At 46.8% G+C, this 13,474-nt stretch overlaps 37 non-coding genes and 5 pseudogenes across 37 annotated transcripts; all 42 read right to left on the bottom strand.

The window, feature by feature from the left end:
* Positions 1-221: 221 nt before the first annotated feature.
* On the bottom strand, positions 222-330 carry LOC138474538 (5S ribosomal RNA; annotated as a pseudogene).
* A 106-nt stretch (positions 331-436) lies between these two features.
* LOC138476003 (5S ribosomal RNA) lies at positions 437-555 on the bottom strand. Its single transcript, XR_011270095.1, has one exon. It is a non-coding gene; the product is annotated as a 5S ribosomal RNA (ribosomal RNA).
* Positions 556-661: 106 nt separating this feature from the next.
* LOC138479653 (5S ribosomal RNA) lies at positions 662-780 on the bottom strand. Its single transcript, XR_011273408.1, has one exon. It is a non-coding gene; the product is annotated as a 5S ribosomal RNA (ribosomal RNA).
* Positions 781-886: 106 nt separating this feature from the next.
* LOC138479175 (5S ribosomal RNA) lies at positions 887-1,005 on the bottom strand. Its single transcript, XR_011272974.1, has one exon. It is a non-coding gene; the product is annotated as a 5S ribosomal RNA (ribosomal RNA).
* Positions 1,006-1,469: 464 nt separating this feature from the next.
* Positions 1,470-1,588, bottom strand: LOC138477737 (5S ribosomal RNA). Its single transcript, XR_011271668.1, has one exon. It is a non-coding gene; the product is annotated as a 5S ribosomal RNA (ribosomal RNA).
* A 106-nt stretch (positions 1,589-1,694) lies between these two features.
* LOC138476002 (5S ribosomal RNA) lies at positions 1,695-1,813 on the bottom strand. The gene has a single exon (XR_011270094.1). It is a non-coding gene; the product is annotated as a 5S ribosomal RNA (ribosomal RNA).
* A 106-nt stretch (positions 1,814-1,919) lies between these two features.
* On the bottom strand, positions 1,920-2,028 carry LOC138474537 (5S ribosomal RNA; annotated as a pseudogene).
* Positions 2,029-2,134: 106 nt separating this feature from the next.
* On the bottom strand, positions 2,135-2,253 carry LOC138476318 (5S ribosomal RNA). The gene has a single exon (XR_011270380.1). It is a non-coding gene; the product is annotated as a 5S ribosomal RNA (ribosomal RNA).
* A 463-nt stretch (positions 2,254-2,716) lies between these two features.
* LOC138478067 (5S ribosomal RNA) lies at positions 2,717-2,835 on the bottom strand. Its single transcript, XR_011271968.1, has one exon. It is a non-coding gene; the product is annotated as a 5S ribosomal RNA (ribosomal RNA).
* Positions 2,836-2,941: 106 nt separating this feature from the next.
* Positions 2,942-3,060, bottom strand: LOC138479871 (5S ribosomal RNA). The gene has a single exon (XR_011273606.1). It is a non-coding gene; the product is annotated as a 5S ribosomal RNA (ribosomal RNA).
* Positions 3,061-3,166: 106 nt separating this feature from the next.
* Positions 3,167-3,275, bottom strand: LOC138474536 (5S ribosomal RNA; annotated as a pseudogene).
* Positions 3,276-3,381: 106 nt separating this feature from the next.
* Positions 3,382-3,500, bottom strand: LOC138476001 (5S ribosomal RNA). The gene has a single exon (XR_011270093.1). It is a non-coding gene; the product is annotated as a 5S ribosomal RNA (ribosomal RNA).
* A 464-nt stretch (positions 3,501-3,964) lies between these two features.
* LOC138476000 (5S ribosomal RNA) lies at positions 3,965-4,083 on the bottom strand. Its single transcript, XR_011270092.1, has one exon. It is a non-coding gene; the product is annotated as a 5S ribosomal RNA (ribosomal RNA).
* A 106-nt stretch (positions 4,084-4,189) lies between these two features.
* Positions 4,190-4,308, bottom strand: LOC138480034 (5S ribosomal RNA). Its single transcript, XR_011273754.1, has one exon. It is a non-coding gene; the product is annotated as a 5S ribosomal RNA (ribosomal RNA).
* Positions 4,309-4,414: 106 nt separating this feature from the next.
* LOC138478169 (5S ribosomal RNA) lies at positions 4,415-4,533 on the bottom strand. The gene has a single exon (XR_011272061.1). It is a non-coding gene; the product is annotated as a 5S ribosomal RNA (ribosomal RNA).
* A 106-nt stretch (positions 4,534-4,639) lies between these two features.
* LOC138479174 (5S ribosomal RNA) lies at positions 4,640-4,758 on the bottom strand. The gene has a single exon (XR_011272973.1). It is a non-coding gene; the product is annotated as a 5S ribosomal RNA (ribosomal RNA).
* A 464-nt stretch (positions 4,759-5,222) lies between these two features.
* Positions 5,223-5,341, bottom strand: LOC138478214 (5S ribosomal RNA). Its single transcript, XR_011272102.1, has one exon. It is a non-coding gene; the product is annotated as a 5S ribosomal RNA (ribosomal RNA).
* Positions 5,342-5,447: 106 nt separating this feature from the next.
* Positions 5,448-5,566, bottom strand: LOC138480200 (5S ribosomal RNA). Its single transcript, XR_011273905.1, has one exon. It is a non-coding gene; the product is annotated as a 5S ribosomal RNA (ribosomal RNA).
* A 464-nt stretch (positions 5,567-6,030) lies between these two features.
* Positions 6,031-6,149, bottom strand: LOC138478213 (5S ribosomal RNA). Its single transcript, XR_011272101.1, has one exon. It is a non-coding gene; the product is annotated as a 5S ribosomal RNA (ribosomal RNA).
* Positions 6,150-6,255: 106 nt separating this feature from the next.
* On the bottom strand, positions 6,256-6,374 carry LOC138475998 (5S ribosomal RNA). Its single transcript, XR_011270090.1, has one exon. It is a non-coding gene; the product is annotated as a 5S ribosomal RNA (ribosomal RNA).
* A 106-nt stretch (positions 6,375-6,480) lies between these two features.
* Positions 6,481-6,599, bottom strand: LOC138479652 (5S ribosomal RNA). The gene has a single exon (XR_011273407.1). It is a non-coding gene; the product is annotated as a 5S ribosomal RNA (ribosomal RNA).
* A 106-nt stretch (positions 6,600-6,705) lies between these two features.
* On the bottom strand, positions 6,706-6,824 carry LOC138475997 (5S ribosomal RNA). Its single transcript, XR_011270089.1, has one exon. It is a non-coding gene; the product is annotated as a 5S ribosomal RNA (ribosomal RNA).
* A 453-nt stretch (positions 6,825-7,277) lies between these two features.
* On the bottom strand, positions 7,278-7,396 carry LOC138478066 (5S ribosomal RNA). The gene has a single exon (XR_011271967.1). It is a non-coding gene; the product is annotated as a 5S ribosomal RNA (ribosomal RNA).
* A 106-nt stretch (positions 7,397-7,502) lies between these two features.
* LOC138479278 (5S ribosomal RNA) lies at positions 7,503-7,621 on the bottom strand. The gene has a single exon (XR_011273067.1). It is a non-coding gene; the product is annotated as a 5S ribosomal RNA (ribosomal RNA).
* A 106-nt stretch (positions 7,622-7,727) lies between these two features.
* On the bottom strand, positions 7,728-7,836 carry LOC138474534 (5S ribosomal RNA; annotated as a pseudogene).
* A 106-nt stretch (positions 7,837-7,942) lies between these two features.
* LOC138475996 (5S ribosomal RNA) lies at positions 7,943-8,061 on the bottom strand. Its single transcript, XR_011270088.1, has one exon. It is a non-coding gene; the product is annotated as a 5S ribosomal RNA (ribosomal RNA).
* A 464-nt stretch (positions 8,062-8,525) lies between these two features.
* On the bottom strand, positions 8,526-8,644 carry LOC138475995 (5S ribosomal RNA). The gene has a single exon (XR_011270087.1). It is a non-coding gene; the product is annotated as a 5S ribosomal RNA (ribosomal RNA).
* Positions 8,645-8,750: 106 nt separating this feature from the next.
* Positions 8,751-8,869, bottom strand: LOC138480033 (5S ribosomal RNA). Its single transcript, XR_011273753.1, has one exon. It is a non-coding gene; the product is annotated as a 5S ribosomal RNA (ribosomal RNA).
* Positions 8,870-8,975: 106 nt separating this feature from the next.
* LOC138478168 (5S ribosomal RNA) lies at positions 8,976-9,094 on the bottom strand. The gene has a single exon (XR_011272060.1). It is a non-coding gene; the product is annotated as a 5S ribosomal RNA (ribosomal RNA).
* A 106-nt stretch (positions 9,095-9,200) lies between these two features.
* Positions 9,201-9,319, bottom strand: LOC138479173 (5S ribosomal RNA). The gene has a single exon (XR_011272972.1). It is a non-coding gene; the product is annotated as a 5S ribosomal RNA (ribosomal RNA).
* Positions 9,320-9,783: 464 nt separating this feature from the next.
* LOC138478875 (5S ribosomal RNA) lies at positions 9,784-9,902 on the bottom strand. Its single transcript, XR_011272701.1, has one exon. It is a non-coding gene; the product is annotated as a 5S ribosomal RNA (ribosomal RNA).
* A 106-nt stretch (positions 9,903-10,008) lies between these two features.
* On the bottom strand, positions 10,009-10,127 carry LOC138475994 (5S ribosomal RNA). Its single transcript, XR_011270086.1, has one exon. It is a non-coding gene; the product is annotated as a 5S ribosomal RNA (ribosomal RNA).
* A 106-nt stretch (positions 10,128-10,233) lies between these two features.
* Positions 10,234-10,352, bottom strand: LOC138479650 (5S ribosomal RNA). The gene has a single exon (XR_011273406.1). It is a non-coding gene; the product is annotated as a 5S ribosomal RNA (ribosomal RNA).
* Positions 10,353-10,458: 106 nt separating this feature from the next.
* LOC138475992 (5S ribosomal RNA) lies at positions 10,459-10,577 on the bottom strand. Its single transcript, XR_011270085.1, has one exon. It is a non-coding gene; the product is annotated as a 5S ribosomal RNA (ribosomal RNA).
* A 453-nt stretch (positions 10,578-11,030) lies between these two features.
* On the bottom strand, positions 11,031-11,149 carry LOC138475991 (5S ribosomal RNA). The gene has a single exon (XR_011270084.1). It is a non-coding gene; the product is annotated as a 5S ribosomal RNA (ribosomal RNA).
* A 106-nt stretch (positions 11,150-11,255) lies between these two features.
* LOC138475990 (5S ribosomal RNA) lies at positions 11,256-11,374 on the bottom strand. Its single transcript, XR_011270083.1, has one exon. It is a non-coding gene; the product is annotated as a 5S ribosomal RNA (ribosomal RNA).
* A 106-nt stretch (positions 11,375-11,480) lies between these two features.
* Positions 11,481-11,599, bottom strand: LOC138475989 (5S ribosomal RNA). The gene has a single exon (XR_011270082.1). It is a non-coding gene; the product is annotated as a 5S ribosomal RNA (ribosomal RNA).
* Positions 11,600-11,705: 106 nt separating this feature from the next.
* Positions 11,706-11,824, bottom strand: LOC138475988 (5S ribosomal RNA). Its single transcript, XR_011270081.1, has one exon. It is a non-coding gene; the product is annotated as a 5S ribosomal RNA (ribosomal RNA).
* Positions 11,825-12,288: 464 nt separating this feature from the next.
* LOC138475986 (5S ribosomal RNA) lies at positions 12,289-12,407 on the bottom strand. The gene has a single exon (XR_011270079.1). It is a non-coding gene; the product is annotated as a 5S ribosomal RNA (ribosomal RNA).
* A 106-nt stretch (positions 12,408-12,513) lies between these two features.
* Positions 12,514-12,632, bottom strand: LOC138480199 (5S ribosomal RNA). The gene has a single exon (XR_011273904.1). It is a non-coding gene; the product is annotated as a 5S ribosomal RNA (ribosomal RNA).
* Positions 12,633-13,096: 464 nt separating this feature from the next.
* LOC138474533 (5S ribosomal RNA) lies at positions 13,097-13,205 on the bottom strand (annotated as a pseudogene).
* A 106-nt stretch (positions 13,206-13,311) lies between these two features.
* On the bottom strand, positions 13,312-13,430 carry LOC138475985 (5S ribosomal RNA). The gene has a single exon (XR_011270078.1). It is a non-coding gene; the product is annotated as a 5S ribosomal RNA (ribosomal RNA).
* Between the last annotated feature and the right edge of the window lie 44 nt (positions 13,431-13,474).

Genomic DNA, 13,474 nt, shown 5'->3' with positions numbered 1-13,474 from the left:
TTGAAGGACTCAATATTCTCTGTACTGCATTACATGTGAAAGTCGATTTATTACCCATGAACACACTACCTGTATGCTAATTATATGTAAATAGGTAGCTCCAGCCCTCATAATGTTGTCCAACATTTCCGCTATAAAACGGGATAAAATTATTTTGGAAACATACCAAATTTGAAAAGTAATTGAGAAGTTGTGCAATTACTAATCATGGAGCACAAAATAGCCTACAGCACCTGGTATTCCCAGGCGGTCTCCCATCCAGGTACTAACTAGGCCCGACACTGCTTAGCTTCCGAGATCAGACGCATTCAGTGTGGTGTGGCCGTAGGCTCTGGGCCTAGTGAGTTTTGTACTTTTAAGCATCTAGTCGGCTAGACCTTGCAGTTTTGAAAGGCAATTGAGAAATGGCTCACTTCCTGAACTTGGAGCACAAAAAAGCCTACAGCACCTGGTATTCCCAGGCGGTCTCCCATCCAGGTACTAACTAGGCCCGACACTGCTTAGCTTCCGAGATCAGACGAGATCGGGCGCATTCAGTGTGGTGTGGCCGTAGGCTCTGGTCCTAGTGAGTTTTGTACTTTTAAGCATCTAGTCGGCTAGACCTTGCAGTTTTGAAAGGCAATTGAGAAATGGCTCACTTCCTGAACTTGGAGCACAAAAAAGCCTACAGCACCTGGTATTCCCAGGCCGTCTCCCATCCAGGTACTAACTAGGCCCGACACTGCTTAGCTTCCGAGATCAGACGAGATCGGGCGCATTCAGTGTGGTGTGGCCGTAGGCTCTGGGCCTAGTGAGTTTTGTACTTTTAAGCATCTAGTCGGCTAGACCTTGCAGTTTTGAAAGGCAATTGAGAAATGGCTCACTTCCTGAACTTGGAGCACAAAAAAGCCTACAGCACCTGGTATTCCCAGGCGGTCTCCCATCCAGGTACTAACTAGGCCCGACACTGCTTAGCTTCCGAGATCAGACGAGATCGGGCGCATTCAGTCTGGTGTGGCCGTAGGCTCTAGTAATGCTAAGAATATTACTCTTATGCATTTGCATTTAGTAAGCTAAGCCATGCAGCCACTTGCAACATGATACCACGCTCATCGCTCGATCAGCGCTCGATCAGGCGAGATATATAAGACTGGTGGGCCCATTCAGGACTCCTATGTCTGGTAGGATAACTTTAATCCATCCATCCTGTTTCTGTTGCAGGGAGGTGGAGAGAACAATCAACACAATAACGGCTTTCTTTCATGCCTCTTGAAGGACTCAATATTCTCTGTACTGCATTACATGTGAAAGTCGATTTATTACCCATGAACACACTACCTGTATGCTAATTATATGTAAATAGGTAGCTCCAGCCCTCATAATGTTGTCCAACATTTCCGCTATAAAACGGGATAAAATTATTTTGGAAACATACCAAATTTGAAAAGTAATTGAGAAGTTGTGCAATTACTAATCATGGAGCACAAAATAGCCTACAGCACCTGGTATTCCCAGGCGGTCTCCCATCCAGGTACTAACTAGGCCCGACACTGCTTAGCTTCCGAGATCAGACGGGATCGGGCGCATTCAGTGTGATGTGGCCGTAGGCTCTGGGCCTAGTGAGTTTTGTACTTTTAAGCATCTAGTCGGCTAGACCTTGCAGTTTTGAAAGGCAATTGAGAAATGGCTCACTTCCTGAACTTGGAGCACAAAAAAGCCTACAGCACCTGGTATTCCCAGGCGGTCTCCCATCCAGGTACTAACTAGGCCCGACACTGCTTAGCTTCCGAGATCAGACGAGATCGGGCGCATTCAGTGTGGTGTGGCCGTAGGCTCTGGTCCTAGTGAGTTTTGTACTTTTAAGCATCTAGTCGGCTAGACCTTGCAGTTTTGAAAGGCAATTGAGAAATGGCTCACTTCCTGAACTTGGAGCACAAAAAAGCCTACAGCACCTGGTATTCCCAGGCGGTCTCCCATCCAGGTACTAACTAGGCCCGACACTGCTTAGCTTCCGAGATCAGACGCATTCAGTGTGGTGTGGCCGTAGGCTCTGGGCCTAGTGAGTTTTGTACTTTTAAGCATCTAGTCGGCTAGACCTTGCAGTTTTGAAAGGCAATTGAGAAATGGCTCACTTCCTGAACTTGGAGCACAAAAAAGCCTACAGCACCTGGTATTCCCAGGCGGTCTCCCATCCAGGTACTAACTTGGCCCGACACTGCTTAGCTTCCGAGATCAGACGAGATCGGGCGCATTCAGTGTGGTGTGGCCGTAGGCTCTAGAAATGCTAAGAATATTACTCTTATGCATTTGCATTTAGTAAGCTAAGCCATGCAGCCACTTGCAACATGATACCACGCTCATCGCTCGATCAGGCTCGATCAGGCGAGATATATAAGACTGGTGGGCCCATTCAGGACTCCTATGTCTGGTAGGATAACTTTAATCCATCCATCCTGTTTCTGTTGCAGGGAGGTGGAGAGAACAATCAACACAATAACGGCTTTCTTTCATGCCTCTTGAAGGACTCAATATTCTCTGTACTGCATTACATGTGAAAGTCGATTTATTACCCATGAACACACTACCTGTATGCTAATTATATGTAAATAGGTAGCTCCAGCCCTCATAATGTTGTCCAACATTTCCGCTATAAAACGGGATAAAATTATTTTGGAAACATACCAAATTTGAAAAGTAATTGAGAAGTTGTGCAATTACTAATCATGGAGCACAAAATAGCCTACAGCACCTGGTATTCCCAGGCGGTCTCCCATCCAGGTACTAACTAGGCCCGACACTGCTTAGCTTCCGAGATCAGACGAGATCAGGCGCATTCAGTGTGGTGTGGCCGTAGGCTCAGGGCTTAGTGAGTTTTGTACTTTTAAGCATCTAGTCGGCTAGACCTTGCAGTTTTGAAAGGCAATTGAGAAATGGCTCACTTCCTGAACTTGGAGCACAAAAAAGCCTACAGCACCTGGTATTCCCAGGCGGTCTCCCATCCAGGTACTAACTAGGCCCGACACTGCATAGCTTCCGAGATCAGACGAGATCGGGCGCATTCAGTGTGGTGTGGCCATAGGCTCTGGTCCTAGTGAGTTTTGTACTTTTAAGCATCTAGTCGGCTAGACCTTGCAGTTTTGAAAGGCAATTGAGAAATGGCTCACTTCCTGAACTTGGAGCACAAAAAAGCCTACAGCACCTGGTATTCCCAGGCGGTCTCCCATCCAGGTACTAACTAGGCCCGACACTGCTTAGCTTCCGAGATCAGACGCATTCAGTGTGGTGTGGCCGTAGGCTCTGGGCCTAGTGAGTTTTGTACTTTTAAGCATCTAGTCGGCTAGACCTTGCAGTTTTGAAAGGCAATTGAGAAATGGCTCACTTCCTGAACTTGGAGCACAAAAAAGCCTACAGCACCTGGTATTCCCAGGCGGTCTCCCATCCAGGTACTAACTAGGCCCGACACTGCTTAGCTTCCGAGATCAGACGAGATCGGGCGCATTCAGTGTGGTGTGGCCGTAGGCTCGAGTAATGCTAAGAATATTACTCTTATGCATTTGCATTTAGTAAGCTAAGCCATGCAGCCACTTGCAACATGATACCACGCTCATCGGTCGATCAGCGCTCGATCAGGCGAGATATATAAGACTGGTGGGCCCATTCAGGACTCCTATGTCTGGTAGGATAACTTTAATCCATCCATCCTGTTTCTGTTGCAGGGAGGTGGAGAGAACAATCAACACAATAACGCCTTTCTTTCATGCCTCTTGAAGGACTCAATATTCTCTGTACTGCATTACATGTGAAAGTCGATTTATTACCCATGAACACACTACCTGTATGCTAATTATATGTAAATAGGTAGCTCCAGCCCTCATAATGTTGTCCAACATTTCCGCTATAAAACGGGATAAAATTATTTTGGAAACATACCAAATTTGAAAAGTAATTGAGAAGTTGTGCAATTACTAATCATGGAGCACAAAATAGCCTACAGCACCTGGTATTCCCAGGCGGTCTCCCATCCAGGTACTAACTAGGCCCGACACTGCTTAGCTTCCGAGATCAGACGAGATCGGGCGCATTCAGTGTGGTGTGGCCGTAGGCTCTGGGCCTAGTGAGTTTTGTACTTTTAAGCATCTAGTCGGCTAGACCTTGCAGTTTTGAAAGGCAATTGAGAAATGGCTCACTTCCTGAACTTGGAGCACAAAAAAGCCTACAGCACCTGGTATTCCCAGGCAGTCTCCCATCCAGGTACTAACTAGGCCCGACACTGCTTAGCTTCTGAGATCAGACGAGATCGGGCGCATTCAGTGTGGTGTGGCCGTAGGCTCTGGTCCTAGTGAGTTTTGTACTTTTAAGCATCTAGTCGGCTAGACCTTGCAGTTTTGAAAGGCAATTGAGAAATGGCTCACTTCCTGAACTTGGAGCACAAAAAAGCCTACAGCACCTGGTATTCCCAGGCGGTCTCCCATACAGGTACTAACTAGGCCCGACACTGCTTAGCTTCCGAGATCAGACGAGATCGGGCGCATTCAGTGTGGTGTGGCCGTAGGCTCTGGGCCTAGTGAGTTTTGTACTTTTAAGCATCTAGTCGGCTAGACCTTGCAGTTTTGAAAGGCAATTGAGAAATGGCTCACTTCCTGAACTTGGAGCACAAAAAAGCCTACAGCACCTGGTATTCCCAGGCGGTCTCCCATCCAGGTACTAACTAGGCCCGACACTGCTTAGCTTCCGAGATCAGACGAGATCGGGCGCATTCAGTCTGGTGTGGCCGTAGGCTCTAGTAATGCTAAGAATATTACTCTTATGCATTTGCATTTAGTAAGCTAAGCCATGCAGCCACTTGCAACATGATACCACGCTCATCGCTCGATCAGCGCTCGATCAGGCGAGATATATAAGACTGGTGGGCCCATTCAGGACTCCTATGTCTGGTAGGATAACTTTAATCCATCCATCCTGTTTCTGTTGCAGGGAGGTGGAGAGAACAATCAACACAATAACGGCTTTCTTTCATGCCTCTTGAAGGACTCAATATTCTCTGTACTGCATTACATGTGAAAGTCGATTTATTACCCATGAACACACTACCTGTATGCTAATTATATGTAAATAGGTAGCTCCAGCCCTCATAATGTTGTCCAACATTTCCGCTATAAAACGGGATAAAATTATTTTGGAAACATACCAAATTTGAAAAGTAATTGAGAAGTTGTGCAATTACTAATCATGGAGCACAAAATAGCCTACAGCACCTGGTATTCCCAGGCGGTCTCCCATCCAGGTACTAACTAGGCCCGACACTGCTTAGCTTCCGAGATCAGACGAGATCGGGCGCATTCAGTGTGATGTGGCCGTAGGCTCTGGGCCTAGTGAGTTTTGTACTTTTAAGCATCTAGTCGGCTAGACCTTGCAGTTTTGAAAGGCAATTGAGAAATGGCTCACTTCCTGAACTTGGAGCACAAAAAAGCCTACAGCACCTGGTATTCCCAGGCAGTCTCCCATCCAGGTACTAACTAGGCCCGACACTGCTTAGTTTCCGAGATCAGACGAGATCGGGCGCATTCAGTGTGGTGTGGCCGTAGACTCTAGTAATGCTAAGAATATTACTCTTATGCATTTGCATTTAGTAAGCTAAGCCATGCAGCCACTTGCAACATGATACCACGCTCATCGCTCGATCAGCGCTCGATCAGGCGAGATATATAAGACTGGTGGGCCCATTCAGGACTCCTATGTCTGGTAGGATAACTTTAATCCATCCATCCTGTTTCTGTTGCAGGGAGGTGGAGAGAACAATCAACACAATAACGGCTTTCTTTCATGCCTCTTGAAGGACTCAATATTCTCTGTACTGCATTACATGTGAAAGTCGATTTATTACCCATGAACACACTACCTGTATGCTAATTATATGTAAATAGGTAGCTCCAGCCCTCATAATGTTGTCCAACATTTCCGCTATAAAACGGGATAAAATTATTTTGGAAACATACCAAATTTGAAAAGTAATTGAGAAGTTGTGCAATTACTAATCATGGAGCACAAAATAGCCTACAGCACCTGGTATTCCCAGGCGGTCTCCCATCCAGGTACTAACTAGGCCCGACACTGCTTAGCTTCCGAGATCAGACGAGATCGGGCGCATTCAGTGTGATGTGGCCGTAGGCTCTGGGCCTAGTGAGTTTTGTACTTTTAAGCATCTAGTCGGCTAGACCTTGCAGTTTTGAAAGGCAATTGAGAAATGGCTCACTTCCTGAACTTGGAGCACAAAAAAGCCTACAGCACCTGGTATTCCCAGGCGGTCTCCCATCCAGGTACTAACTAGGCCCGACACTGCTTAGCTTCCGAGATCAGACGAGATCGGGCGCATTCAGTGTGGTGTGGCCGTAGGCTCTGGTTCTAGTGAGTTTTGTACTTTTAAGCATCTAGTCGGCTAGACCTTGCAGTTTTGAAAGGCAATTGAGAAATGGCTCACTTCCTGAACTTGGAGCACAAAAAAGCCTACAGCACCTGGTATTCCCAGGCCGTCTCCCATCCAGGTACTAACTAGGCCCGACACTGCTTAGCTTCCGAGATCAGACGAGATCGGGCGCATTCAGTGTGGTGTGGCCGTAGGCTCTGGGCCTAGTGAGTTTTGTACTTTTAAGCATCTAGTCGGCTAGACCTTGCAGTTTTGAAAGGCAATTGAGAAATGGCTCACTTCCTGAACTTGGAGCACAAAAAAGCCTACAGCACCTGGTATTCCCAGGCGGTCTCCCATCCAGGTACTAACTAGGCCCGACACTGCTTAGCTTCCGAGATCAGACGAGATCGGGCGCATTCAGTGTGGTGTGGCCGTAGGCTCTAGAAATGCTAAGAATATTACTCTTATGCATTTGCATTTAGTAAGCTAAGCCATGCAGCCACTTGCAACATGATACCACGCTCATCGCTCGATCAGGCGAGATATATAAGACTGGTGGGCCCATTCAGGACTCCTATGTCTGGTAGGATAACTTTAATCCATCCATCCTGTTTCTGTTGCAGGGAGGTGGAGAGAACAATCAACACAATAACGGCTTTCTTTCATGCCTCTTGAAGGACTCAATATTCTCTGTACTGCATTACATGTGAAAGTCGATTTATTACCCATGAACACACTACCTGTATGCTAATTATATGTAAATAGGTAGCTCCAGCCCTCATAATGTTGTCCAACATTTCCGCTATAAAACGGGATAAAATTATTTTGGAAACATACCAAATTTGAAAAGTAATTGAGAAGTTGTGCAATTACTAATCATGGAGCACAAAATAGCCTACAGCACCTGGTATTCCCAGGCGGTCTCCCATCCAGGTACTAACTAGGCCCGACACTGCTTAGCTTCCGAGATCAGACGAGATCAGGCGCATTCAGTGTGGTGTGGCCGTAGGCTCAGGGCTTAGTGAGTTTTGTACTTTTAAGCATCTAGTCGGCTAGACCTTGCAGTTTTGAAAGGCAATTGAGAAATGGCTCACTTCCTGAACTTGGAGCACAAAAAAGCCTACAGCACCTGGTATTCCCAGGCGGTCTCCCATCCAGGTACTAACTAGGCCCGACACTGCATAGCTTCCGAGATCAGACGAGATCGGGCGCATTCAGTGTGGTGTGGCCGTAGGCTCTGGTCCTAGTGAGTTTTGTACTTTTAAGCATCTAGTCGGCTAGACCTTGCAGTTTTGAAAGGCAATTGAGAAATGGCTCACTTCCTGAACTTGGAGCACAAAAAAGCCTACAGCACCTGGTATTCCCAGGCGGTCTCCCATCCAGGTACTAACTAGGCCCGACACTGCTTAGCTTCCGAGATCAGACGCATTCAGTGTGGTGTGGCCGTAGGCTCTGGGCCTAGTGAGTTTTGTACTTTTAAGCATCTAGTCGGCTAGACCTTGCAGTTTTGAAAGGCAATTGAGAAATGGCTCACTTCCTGAACTTGGAGCACAAAAAAGCCTACAGCACCTGGTATTCCCAGGCGGTCTCCCATCCAGGTACTAACTAGGCCCGACACTGCTTAGCTTCCGAGATCAGACGAGATCGGGCGCATTCAGTGTGGTGTGGCCGTAGGCTCGAGTAATGCTAAGAATATTACTCTTATGCATTTGCATTTAGTAAGCTAAGCCATGCAGCCACTTGCAACATGATACCACGCTCATCGGTCGATCAGCGCTCGATCAGGCGAGATATATAAGACTGGTGGGCCCATTCAGGACTCCTATGTCTGGTAGGATAACTTTAATCCATCCATCCTGTTTCTGTTGCAGGGAGGTGGAGAGAACAATCAACACAATAACGCCTTTCTTTCATGCCTCTTGAAGGACTCAATATTCTCTGTACTGCATTACATGTGAAAGTCGATTTATTACCCATGAACACACTACCTGTATGCTAATTATATGTAAATAGGTAGCTCCAGCCCTCATAATGTTGTCCAACATTTCCGCTATAAAACGGGATAAAATTATTTTGGAAACATACCAAATTTGAAAAGTAATTGAGAAGTTGTGCAATTACTAATCATGGAGCACAAAATAGCCTACAGCACCTGGTATTCCCAGGCGGTCTCCCATCCAGGTACTAACTAGGCCCGACACTGCTTAGCTTCCGAGATCAGACGAGATCGGGCGCATTCAGTGTGGTGTGGCCGTAGGCTCTGGGCCTAGTGAGTTTTGTACTTTTAAGCATCTAGTCGGCTAGACCTTGCAGTTTTGAAAGGCAATTGAGAAATGGCTCACTTCCTGAACTTGGAGCACAAAAAAGCCTACAGCACCTGGTATTCCCAGGCAGTCTCCCATCCAGGTACTAACTAGGCCCGACACTGCTTAGCTTCTGAGATCAGACGAGATCGGGCGCATTCAGTGTGGTGTGGCCGTAGGCTCTGGTCCTAGTGAGTTTTGTACTTTTAAGCATCTAGTCGGCTAGACCTTGCAGTTTTGAAAGGCAATTGAGAAATGGCTCACTTCCTGAACTTGGAGCACAAAAAAGCCTACAGCACCTGGTATTCCCAGGCGGTCTCCCATACAGGTACTAACTAGGCCCGACACTGCTTAGCTTCCGAGATCAGACGAGATCGGGCGCATTCAGTGTGGTGTGGCCGTAGGCTCTGGGCCTAGTGAGTTTTGTACTTTTAAGCATCTAGTCGGCTAGACCTTGCAGTTTTGAAAGGCAATTGAGAAATGGCTCACTTCCTGAACTTGGAGCACAAAAAAGCCTACAGCACCTGGTATTCCCAGGCGGTCTCCCATCCAGGTACTAACTAGGCCCGACACTGCTTAGCTTCCGAGATCAGACGAGATCGGGCGCATTCAGTCTGGTGTGGCCGTAGGCTCTAGTAATGCTAAGAATATTACTCTTATGCATTTGCATTTAGTAAGCTAAGCCATGCAGCCACTTGCAACATGATACCACGCTCATCGCTCGATCAGCGCTCGATCAGGCGAGATATATAAGACTGGTGGGCCCATTCAGGACTCCTATGTCTGGTAGGATAACTTTAATCCATCCATCCTGTTTCTGTTGCAGGGAGGTGGAGAGAACAATCAACACAATAACGGCTTTCTTTCATGCCTCTTGAAGGACTCAATATTCTCTGTACTGCATTACATGTGAAAGTCGATTTATTACCCATGAACACACTACCTGTATGCTAATTATATGTAAATAGGTAGCTCCAGCCCTCATAATGTTGTCCAACATTTCCGCTATAAAACGGGATAAAATTATTTTGGAAACATACCAAATTTGAAAAGTAATTGAGAAGTTGTGCAATTACTAATCATGGAGCACAAAATAGCCTACAGCACCTGGTATTCCCAGGCGGTCTCCCATCCAGGTACTAACTAGGCCCGACACTGCTTAGCTTCCGAGATCAGACGAGATCGGGCGCATTCAGTGTGATGTGGCCATAGGCTCTGGGCCTAGTGAGTTTTGTACTTTTAAGCATCTAGTCGGCTAGACCTTGCAGTTTTGAAAGGCAATTGAGAAATGGCTCACTTCCTGAACTTGGAGCACAAAAAAGCCTACAGCACCTGGTATTCCCAGGCGGTCTCCCATCCAGGTACTAACTAGGCCCGACACTGCTTAGCTTCCGAGATCAGACGAGATCGGGCGCATTCAGTGTGGTGTGGCCGTAGGCTCTGGTCCTAGTGAGTTTTGTACTTTTAAGCATCTAGTCGGCTAGACCTTGCAGTTTTGAAAGGCAATTGAGAAATGGCTCACTTCCTGAACTTGGAGCACAAAAAAGCCTACAGCACCTGGTATTCCCAGGCCGTCTCCCATCCAGGTACTAACTAGGCCCGACACTGCTTAGCTTCCGAGATCAGACGAGATCGGGCGCATTCAGTGTGGTGTGGCCGTAGGCTCTGGGCCTAGTGAGTTTTGTACTTTTAAGCATCTAGTCGGCTAGACCTTGCAGTTTTGAAAGGCAATTGAGAAATGGCTCACTTCCTGAACTTGGAGCACAAAAAAGCCTACAGCACCTGGTATTCCCAGGCGGTCTCCCATCCAGGTACTAACTAGGCCCGACACTGCTTAGCTTCCGAGATCAGACGAGATCGGGCGCATTCAGTGTGGTGTGGCCGTAGGCTCTAGAAATGCTAAGAATATTACTCTTATGCATTTGCATTTAGTAAGCTAAGCCATGCAGCCACTTGCAACATGATACCACGCTCATCGCTCGATCAGGCGAGATATATAAGACTGGTGGGCCCATTCAGGACTCCTATGTCTGGTAGGATAACTTTAATCCATCCATCCTGTTTCTGTTGCAGGGAGGTGGAGAGAACAATCAACACAATAACGGCTTTCTTTCATGCCTCTTGAAGGACTCAATATTCTCTGTACTGCATTACATGTGAAAGTCGATTTATTACCCATGAACACACTACCTGTATGCTAATTATATGTAAATAGGTAGCTCCAGCCCTCATAATGTTGTCCAACATTTCCGCTATAAAACGGGATAAAATTATTTTGGAAACATACCAAATTTGAAAAGTAATTGAGAAGTTGTGCAATTACTAATCATGGAGCACAAAATAGCCTACAGCACCTGGTATTCCCAGGCGGTCTCCCATCCAGGTACTAACTAGGCCCGACACTGCTTAGCTTCCGAGATCAGACGAGATCGGGCGCATTCAGTGTGGTGTGGCCGTAGGCTCAGGGCCTAGTGAGTTTTGTACTTTTAAGCATCTAGTCGGCTAGACCTTGCAGTTTTGAAAGGCAATTGAGAAATGGCTCACTTCCTGAACTTGGAGCACAAAAAAGCCTACAGCACCTGGTATTCCCAGGCGGTCTCCCATCCAGGTACTAACTAGGCCCGACACTGCTTAGCTTCCGAGATCAGACGAGATCGGGCGCATTCAGTGTGGTGTGGCCGTAGGCTCTGGTCCTAGTGAGTTTTGTACTTTTAAGCATCTAGTCGGCTAGACCTTGCAGTTTTGAAAGGCAATTGAGAAATGGCTCACTTCCTGAACTTGGAGCACAAAAAAGCCTACAGCACCTGGTATTCCCAGGCGGTCTCCCATCCAGGTACTAACTAGGCCCGACACTGCTTAGCTTCCGAGATCAGACGAGATCGGGCGCATTCAGTGTGGTGTGGCCGTAGGCTCTGGGCCTAGTGAGTTTTGTACTTTTAAGCATCTAGTCGGCTAGACCTTGCAGTTTTGAAAGGCAATTGAGAAATGGCTCACTTCCTGAACTTGGAGCACAAAAAAGCCTACAGCACCTGGTATTCCCAGGCGGTCTCCCATCCAGGTACTAACTAGGCCCGACACTGCTTAGCTTCCGAGATCAGACGAGATCGGGCGCATTCAGTGTGGTGTGGCCGTAGGCTTGAGTAATGCTAAGAATATTACTCTTATGCATTTGCATTTAGTAAGCTAAGCCATGCAGCCACTTGCAACATGATACCACGCTCATCGGTCGATCAGCGCTCGATCAGGCGAGATATATAAGACTGGTGGGCCCATTCAGGACTCCTATGTCTGGTAGGATAACTTTAATCCATCCATCCTGTTTCTGTTGCAGGGAGGTGGAGAGAACAATCAACACAATAACGCCTTTCTTTCATGCCTCTTGAAGGACTCAATATTCTCTGTACTGCATTACATGTGAAAGTCGATTTATTACCCATGAACACACTACCTGTATGCTAATTATATGTAAATAGGTAGCTCCAGCCCTCATAATGTTGTCCAACATTTCCGCTATAAAACGGGATAAAATTATTTTGGAAACATACCAAATTTGAAAAGTAATTGAGAAGTTGCGCAATTACTAATCATGGAGCACAAAATAGCCTACAGCACCTGGTATTCCCAGGCGGTCTCCCATCCAGGTACTAACTAGGCCCGACACTGCTTAGCTTCCGAGATCAGACGAGATCGGGCGCATTCAGTGTGGTGTGGCCGTAGGCTCTGGGCCTAGTGAGTTTTGTACTTTTAAGCATCTAGTCGGCTAGACCTTGCAGTTTTGAAAGGCAATTGAGAAATGGCTCACTTCCTGAACTTGGAGCACAAAAAAGCCTACAGCACCTGGTATTCCCAGGCAGTCTCCCATCCAGGTACTAACTAGGCCCGACACTGCTTAGTTTCCGAGATCAGACGAGATCGGGCGCATTCAGTGTGGTGTGGCCGTAGACTCTAGTAATGCTAAGAATATTACTCTTATGCATTTGCATTTAGTAAGCTAAGCCATGCAGCCACTTGCAACATGATACCACGCTCATCGCTCGATCAGCGCTCGATCAGGCGAGATATATAAGACTGGTGGGCCCATTCAGGACTCCTATGTCTGGTAGGATAACTTTAATCCATCCATCCTGTTTCTGTTGCAGGGAGGTGGAGAGAACAATCAACACAATAACGGCTTTCTTTCATGCCTCTTGAAGGACTCAATATTCTCTGTACTGCATTACATGTGAAAGTCGATTTATTACCCATGAACACACTACCTGTATGCTAATTATATGTAAATAGGTAGCTCCAGCCCTCATAATGTTGTCCAACATTTCCGCTATAAAACGGGATAAAATTATTTTGGAAACATACCAAATTTGAAAAGTAATTGAGAAGTTGTGCAATTACTAATCATGGAGCACAAAATAGCCTACAGCACCTGGTATTCCCAGGCGGTCTCCCATCCAGGTACTAACTAGGCCCGACACTGCTTAGCTTCCGAGATCAGACGCATTCAGTGTGGTGTGGCCGTAGGCTCTGGGCCTAGTGAGTTTTGTACTTTTAAGCATCTAGTCGGCTAGACCTTGCAGTTTTGAAAGGCAATTGAGAAATGGCTCACTTCCTGAACTTGGAGCACAAAAAAGCCTACAGCACCTGGTATTCCCAGGCGGTCTCCCATCCAGGTACTAACTAGGCCCGACACTGCTTAGCTTCCGAGATCAGACGAGATCGGGCGCATTCAGTGTGGTGTGGCCGTAGGCTCTGGTCCTAGTGAGTTTTGTACTTTTAAGCATCTAGTCGGCTA

This window comes from Ambystoma mexicanum, chromosome 8 (genome assembly GCF_040938575.1).
Source record: "Ambystoma mexicanum isolate Mex_15411 chromosome 8, UKY_AmexF1_1, whole genome shotgun sequence".
NCBI classification, from domain to species: Eukaryota; Metazoa; Chordata; class Amphibia; order Caudata; family Ambystomatidae; genus Ambystoma; species Ambystoma mexicanum.
Note: the sequence above shows the minus strand (reverse complement) of the source record. Positions and strands in the feature narration are given on the sequence as shown.